The sequence below is a fragment of the Aotus nancymaae genome, unplaced genomic scaffold (assembly GCF_030222135.1).
Source record: "Aotus nancymaae isolate 86718 unplaced genomic scaffold, 86718_ANA_hifiasm-v0.15.2.pri h1tg000108l, whole genome shotgun sequence".
Lineage (NCBI taxonomy): Eukaryota > Metazoa > Chordata > Mammalia > Primates > Aotidae > Aotus > Aotus nancymaae.
Genome location: NW_026988523.1, coordinates 22,471,205 through 22,479,526, shown reverse-complemented (window position 1 = coordinate 22,479,526; position 8,322 = coordinate 22,471,205).

Genomic DNA, 8,322 nt, shown 5'->3' with positions numbered 1-8,322 from the left:
TCAAAATAATTGGAAAAACCACAAAAATTTAAAAACAGAAAAACAAGTTCGGGGCACTTGTGTTTCAATGCCTGGTATCAAGATTCAAATGAAGTAAAAGTAATCAAGCAGTGGTTTTAGAAAGAAGACACATAGGTTCAAGGATGGAGCAGAACAGAGTCCAAATATAGACTCACACATATATGGTCAAAAAAAAACTATAGAATTTTTTTCAACTTTTAATTTCAGAGGTGCATGTCCAGGTTTGTTACATAGATAAATGTGTGCCATGGTGGTTTGCTGCACAGATCATACCATCACCTAGGTACTAAACCCAGTATTTCATCTCTTAGTTATTCTTCTTGTAATACTGGGGTTCAGGGGTGCCCCCTCAGTTCCCCCGAGAGGATATTTCTCCAGATTCTTGGTCAATCACTACCCAAGAATGGGTGAGGAGACCACAGCACAGTAAATGCCGAATTCAAGAAGTGTTGTAGAAAGTGATTTTATTTAAAAAGAGAGAGAAACAGGAGAGGGAGAGAGAAAGAAACAGCTAACTCTCACACTGAGTGAGAGAATCCAGAAAGATGGAATCCAGGAGAGGAAAGCAGCTTCCACAGTGAGTGGAAAGGAATAGAGAGATGGAGTTTAGGAGGGAAGACAGGCTTCCACGAGGGAGTGTGGAAGGGGACCCAGAGGGGAAATCCAGGAGAGAGAAAGACGGCTTCCATGAAGGGAGTGTTCGTGGAAGGGACCCAAATATGGAGTCTGAAGGGGTGTGGAAGAAGGGGACTTCTAACCTGGGAGGAACCCCCACCTTGTCAAAGACCCCTGGCCAATGAAAGGAGTTCCTTAGAACTTCCGCTAGAGTGATTGACTCTTAGTTTCTTCTGCCCCATGAAATTCAAACATAAACCGTTAAATCTCCTGGATGGAGAGAGACGGGAGGGGGGCATGGTGCTGGGAAGTTCTTGCCCTTAAAATTACGCCCCCCTGTGGACCCTGGAAAAAGAATAGCTTCCCTCATTCCTCGCCTCTGAACAGGAAAACCCAACATGGAACAAGGGCGTTGATCCTCCCTAACTACTTCCTGCTGAAATGGGGCATAGAAGGGGCCCTGCAGTTGAGGCTTCCTCCAGAGGGGAGCATTTCAGGGGTGCAGGTTGATCCTGAGGTCCACGATAGAGCCCACGAGCCAAGGACACCTGGGCTTGCAGCGGCAGGATTTTGTGACCTTATGGTTCTATAAGAAATGGATGTGACAAGGTGGTTAAAGATGAAAAGCCCAGAGGCCAACAAATATAGAATGGTTATAAATGAACCTAGGAGAGCAGAGCCAGGACAGTCAACTGTTAAACAAGCTTCACAATACTAGTTCTTGAAGGTTTTTAGTCCTGTGTTTTATTCCTGAGTTATATGTTGAAAACAACACTTAACTGGTTTACAAAACAGCAGCATTTTTCCTAGAAAGAGACAGGTTCCTTTCCCACTATGAAAAGGATAATTGGAGTCTGAGAGATAGCAAAGTTGAGGGTTATAGTCTTATTAATGCCAGGATATAAATTAGACTTACGAGTGGTTGCTTCCCTGAGGATCTTGTTGAAAAGCAGATGTAGATCTTCGAACGGCTCGTAGGTGGATGACGGGCTGTCTCCTGGAACTTCAGGCTGCGGAGTGGAGGGTCTATGACTTTTCTTGGGAGGTATCCAAGGCTTCAGCTGAGTGTGATGAATCCATGAGTCTATTTCCACTACCTTAACTGCCGTTGGAGTGGACAGAATGACTGAAAATGGTCCTTCCCAGGATGGGCCTAGAGAGGGAGAGTCCGAGGGGAGCGTATTAACAAGCACCAAGCCTCCAGGGCAGGAGAGAAATACTGAGAAGGCCATGTGGTGTCCAGGAGGAGATTAACTTCCTGGACCTCTATGGCCAGCTTTACCCGGGCTCTGTGAGGGTGACGGCTCGTGCTGGCACTTGCTCCAGGAACCCTCAGTCCTGCCATTGGGTCATCTAGTCAGACCCCTCAGGCCCTGGGGACCTTCATCCCCTGGGACAGTGTGCTTTCCAGTGATTCCCTGGGCACAGCGGGCACGGCGGAGATGGTGGTCCATTCCTCTGGGGACAATTTCTTATAAAATGTCCCTTCAGACCGCACTGATAACAAGTTCTGCCAGGCTGGCGGCTAACCCAAGCCTTTCCCTCATTTGAGACCCTGGGTCTGCTTGCCTGAAAGCCGTGACTGAGGCTGATCTCTCCTGTTCGTTTCAGCCTGTTCCTCCTGGCCTCCATTATAAAACACCGAGGCTGCCTGGTTCAGTGATGATTCTAGACTCTGCTCTGGCCCCAAGGTCAGTTTCTGGAGCTTCCTCCTGATACCTGCTGCTGACTAATACACTTGTCCTTTAGTATTAACTGACCCTCTATGGAGTCTGCTGACAGGGGGTAGACCTTAAAGCCTCTCACAATCATTCAAGGAAAGCTGTTGGGTTTTCTTCCCTTCGGAGGTTAGGTTTTCCACTCTGTCAGCTGCACCAGCAAAGGAAAAAAGCCGCTTGCCGTGTCAGTTTAAAAGCCACGTTCGCAGCTGCTGCTGGGCCACTGTGAGTTCCCCTGCCCCTGTGGCATTTGGTCGCCATGTTGACCCCACCAGAACCATATGCTGGGTTGGACCACTACCCCAGCGGCTTCCCACACAGGGACCCGCAGCCAGAGGCAAACGCCCTGGGGAGGCTTTTTACCCTGCTGCCTGGGACTGGAGAACACTGGAGAGGCCTGCCAGAATCATGTGCCAGGCGGCCTCGCTCCAGGTCCCCTGCAGGCTCCGGCTGTACGTCGCCCCTCCCCGCTGTTTTTCTCTGGCCGGAGGCTGCGCATGCTCAGTTCTGCCCCCAGGGCTGGGCTGTTCCTCACCTGCAAGAAGCAGAAAGCGGGGGTGCTCACCCCTTCCACCCCACAGGCTCCTGCAGGTTTTGGTCCCAGAGATAATATCTGAAGGATAGAGAAGGAGAGGGAAAGCAGAGAAAGAGCTTGGAGGTAAAAAAAACTGCACTTTTAATTCTGGCTGGTCCGCCCCACTTAAGAGGGCCGGGCCGCGCTGGTTAAGGCGGGCTGGGTCGTGCCTCTGAGGCGCCGCTGCTCAGGTTCCCCACAGCCCTGCCTGGCTGCGGCCGCTTCAAGTGTTCTCAAAGAGACAGGACAGAATGGGGCTGGTTTTACTCACGGTATCGAATTCTTTTTCTCTGGCTGTATCCCTTTTCCTGGTGTACCCCTCTCCTGGCTGTATTCCTCTTCTGGCTGGCTCATGAAAATGTAATTATTGGGGTTCAGGGGTGCCTCCTAAGTTCCCCTGAGAGGATATTTCTCCAGGTTCTTGGTCAGTCGCTCCCCAAGAATGGGTGAGGAGACCACAGTGCAGTGTGCAGTAAATGCCAAACTCAAGAAGTGTAGTAGAAAGTGTATTTAGAGAGAGAAACAGGAGAAGGAGACAGAAAGAAACAGCTAACTCTCACATTGAGTGGGAGAATCCAGAAAGATGGAATCCAGGAGAGGAAAGCAGCTTCTACACTGAGCGGAAGGGAATAGAGAGATGGACTTTAGGAGGGAAGACAGGCTTCCACGAGAGAGTGTGGAAGGGGACCCCAGAGGGTAAATCCAGGAGAGAGAAAGACGACTTCCATGAAGGGAGTGTTCGTGGAAGGGACCCAAACATGGAGTCTGAAGGGGTGTGGAAGAAGGGGACTTCTAACCTGGGAGGAACCCCCACCTTGTCAAAGACCCCTGGCCAATGAAAGGAGTTCCTTAGAACTTCCGCTGGAGTAATTGACTCATAGTTTCTTCCCGAGCCCATGAAATTCAAACATAAACCATTAAATCTTCTGGATGGAGAGAGATGGGAGAGGGGCATGGTGCTGGGAAGTTCTTGCCCTTAAAACTACGCCTCCTACGGACCCTGAAAGAGAACAGCTTCCCTCATTCTCTCCCTTCCCCAACCAACCTCCTCCAACAGGCCCTAGTGTGTATTGTCTCCCCCATGTGTCCACGTATTCTCATCATTCAGCTCCCACTTTTAAGTGAGAATATGCAGTGTTTGGTTTTCTGTTCCTGCATTAGAAACGATAAAATTTTCAACAAACTATGCTAGAACAATTGGACATCCACACGAAAAAAATAAGCCTCCATTTCTACCAGCCACTATATATAATACTAAACTCAATGTAAGCTCTAGATCTTAATGTAAGATCAGACTTTACAGATAGATTTTTCTTATTTTTGTTTTTAATTTTGACTCATTTAGATTCATCTTATAGGCTCTTACAATTTAGTGGTAAGCCTATGTTTATTTAGAATATTTTCTTACATTCCTTACCTGTGTGTCTTCCTTCATGGACAAGTATGTCAACGTGTGAAAGCACACCTTCAACCATCAGATTGTTTACAAGACACTATTATTTTTGTCTTCTTGCTCTTCAGGATTTTAAGGCAAGCAAGGACTGAACGACTAGTTCCTTCTCATTTTCCCCGTCTTACTGGGCATGTACACAGGTAAGTAAGTGTATGTACACAGCCTTCTAGATCTTCACGAACATACCAAAGAGTTTCAAAATTTTCTATCGCCATCTAATTTTTTACATACTTATTTTAATTTTTTTATCCAGGATCTTGTTGGCCTAATCCTAAATCATAGATTTATACAGCTGTAATATTATAAGCATATATCTAGAGACATTGGTAATATCTTAGGGATAGGGATTTTTTCCCTGAACTGAACTCTGAGTGAAAAACAGTGATAATACCCTCACACAGCTGTGAGCTTTTCAGTTACCATGCCAGGAAGCTGAAGATGGAGAAAAGATGAGAATAGGCACAATTTAAAATACACCAACAGCTGTCTTACCAAGGTTTAGCAGTTTCTTGTTAAAAGATAGTTTTCGATTGTTTTGTAGTTTTGTTTAATTTCCAGCTGTTTTTCCTTTTCGTTAATGTTTTATGGCACATCAAGTTTATCAAGGTTCTCATTCTCCCATTCCAGGAGTTAGTCATTAGAAAGGTTTGGACTCTTAAAATTTTTCAAACCTCTTTTGCTCTACATAATTGGCTCATTGCAAAATAACTGTGAAAGCTTCGTAGCTCCCCAAAATGATATCTTTCCTAAAGACTAGTAATGGATTCCTCTTAGAGGGCAGTTTGAGATCTAATAAACAAACTTCCTTCTCTGCCAAGTTAGCATCTTCATTTTTCCTGACCAGTGAGATTTCATCTTTGTCATCAACAAATTATTGCTGTGTGCATTTATTCTTCTCTTATTTAGTCTGAGTGCTAATTGTGCTTTTTTAGTCATTATTCTGAAAAATAATGACTTGGATAAAGGTAGGGCAGTTTGCTTGTCTTTTGGTTTACAGACTATCAAAACATAAAGAAACAAATCTATGCCTGATAGTGAGAGACAAGTATAGCCATGCTCCACATAACAAATTTTATTTAATGATAAATGGCATATACAATGGTGGTCATATAAGATTATAACGGAGTTAAAAAATTTCTATCACCTAGTGATGTCATGGCCATCATAATGTCATATAGCACATTGCACTGCCCATGTGTTTGGGTGATGCTATTGGAAACAAACCTACTGCCCCATCAGTATAGTATAGCACATACAATTATGTACAGTACATAATACTTGACAAAAAAAACCGTTATTATTCTGTTCATGTACTATACTATATATTTATATATTTGCTATACTGTTTTTATGATTAGTTTGGAGTACATTCTTTCTCCTTCTATTTATAGTTATAAAAAAATCTACTGTAAAATATCCTCAGGCAGATTCTGTAGGAGTGTTCCAGAAGAAGGCATTCTTACAAGAGATGACAGCTCCATATGTGTTACTGTCCCTGATGGCCTTTCAGTGGGACAAGATGTCGAGGTGAAAGGCAATGATATTGATGATCCTGATCCTGTGTAGGCCTAGACTAGTGTATGTGTTTGTATTTTAGTTTTTAACAAAACACTTTACAAAGTAAAAATAGAAAAATAAAAAAATTAAACATAGAAACAGCTTATAAAATAAGAATATAAAGAAAATATTTTGTGCAGCTATACAGTGTGTTGTGTTTTAAGCTAACGTTATTGCAAAGGAGTATAAAATATTTAAACATTTTTGAATAAAAAAGGCATAGGAAACTAAGATCAATTTATTATTGAAGAAAAACATTTTTGACAAATTTAGTGTAGCCTAAGTGCACAGTGTTTATATAGTCTACAGCAGTGGACAGTAAAGTCTGAGGCCTTCACATTCACTCATCACTCACTCACTGGCTCACTCAGAGCAACTTCCAATCTTGCAAGCTTCATTCATAATATATGCCCTCTACAGGTGTATTATTAAAAAAAAAAATTATACCATGTTTTTCCTGTCACTTTTATATGTTTAGATATGTTTAGATACACAAATATTTAGTATTGTGTCACAATTGCCTACAGTATTCAGAACAGTAACAAGTTATACAGGTTCCTAGCCTAGTAGCAATAGGTTATACCATACAGCTTAGATGTGTAACACCATTTACCATCTAGGTTTGTGTAAATATACTCTATGATGTCATATGGTCATAAAATCACTTAACAATGAATTTCTTAGAATGTATCTCTGTCATTAAGTGAGGCATCACCATATATATAATTCAGAGATCCTGAATGTTAAGACATAAAAACAAAATATTACTTTACGGCATGTCTCCTGAAAAGGGGTAGGTGTATATGACCTCTGTAAAAAGAGACAAAATATGATTTTTGCTGGCCAGAAGTTAGACTGTGGCAAAGACTGCTTTTCATCAAAATCTATTATCCCTTCTTAAGTGCGTGGAGCTTTCTGGTAAGTAACTTCTCAGCTGCATCAGTTTCTCCTGTACTGATCTCTCTATCCTCTTATAATTGGTGTGGCCATGTTACTTGTTATTACCAACAGAATGGAAGCAGACATCATGTGTATTACTTCCAGGCTTAGACATTTTTTTTTTTAAATTCCATCTTCTTCATTCTCTTTCCTACATGTTTTAAGAGGTTTCTGAGATTATGAATATGGTGATGATATAAAAATGGAAGAAACTTGGATATCTGAATCATTATGTGGAAAGGACATGTTCATTAACATAAGCTCTCATCTTGGACTGTCATAAGAATGAGACAAACTTCTATGTGTTTGAGCTATTACCTTTTGTGGCATATGCATTATAGAAATAAACCTCCTATAATTAAACCTTTCTTTACTACACCGGCCAAAACATGAGTAAATTAAAAGATGACTTTTTAAATGGATGATAAATCAATATTTTACAATATCCTCTCACTCCTGCCAAATGTGTCCACTGAATGTGAAAAATATTTATAAACCTACCAAACCTATGTATGTATATATTTAACACCTGTTTTCATATATACTATATCCATATTTCCATACCTCAGTGTTATATACAGTAATAGCAAGAAATACTTACATGACCATAAAAAGACACATTTTTTCCTTAGTAGTCATATCAAGACATATGTTTTCTAAATAATATTGGAATTATTCAAATTATTTGTGATGATCTTGCCACATAAATTGCATAACATACAAACCTTAGTAGTCATATCAAGACATATGTTCACTAAATAATATTGGAATTATCCAAATTATTTGTGATGATCTTGCCATATAAATTGCATAACATACAAACATACATATGACCACGTATGTACACACACATAGACTAATAAAATAAGTAAAATTTTGAAATATGTGTCTGTTGTAAATATAATATGCTAAGCCAAATTTAAATGATATCATCAGCAACTGAGATCATAGCTACATGACAGTAGACAATTAGATAAATTCTAATTTAGTTTTGATTTCATTGACAGTTATGACCTCTAATATTTCACAGCAAAATTTATATGCAAAATTCCCCAAACTTAAATATCTATTTTTTCTTCTCAAGTGTTATATAGGTAGTGAAGAGGACATGTTTATAGTTGTAAAAATGAAAATGTATTGAAAATTATGTTAAAATGGATAAGCTTATACTTTTAGTTGTCTATTGTTTAGCTAAAGAATGTTCTTCATTGGCCAGGCGCAGTGGCTCACGCCTGTAATCCCAGCACTTTGGGAGGCTGAGGTGGGTGGATCATGAGGTCAAGGGATCGAGACCATCCTGGTCAACATGGTGAAACCCCGTCTGTAGTAAAAATACAAAAAAAATTAGCTGGGCATGGTGGCACATGCCTGTAGTCCCAGCTACTCGAGAGGCTGAGGCAGGAGAATTGCTTGAACCCAGGAGGCGGAGGTTGCAGTGAGCCAAG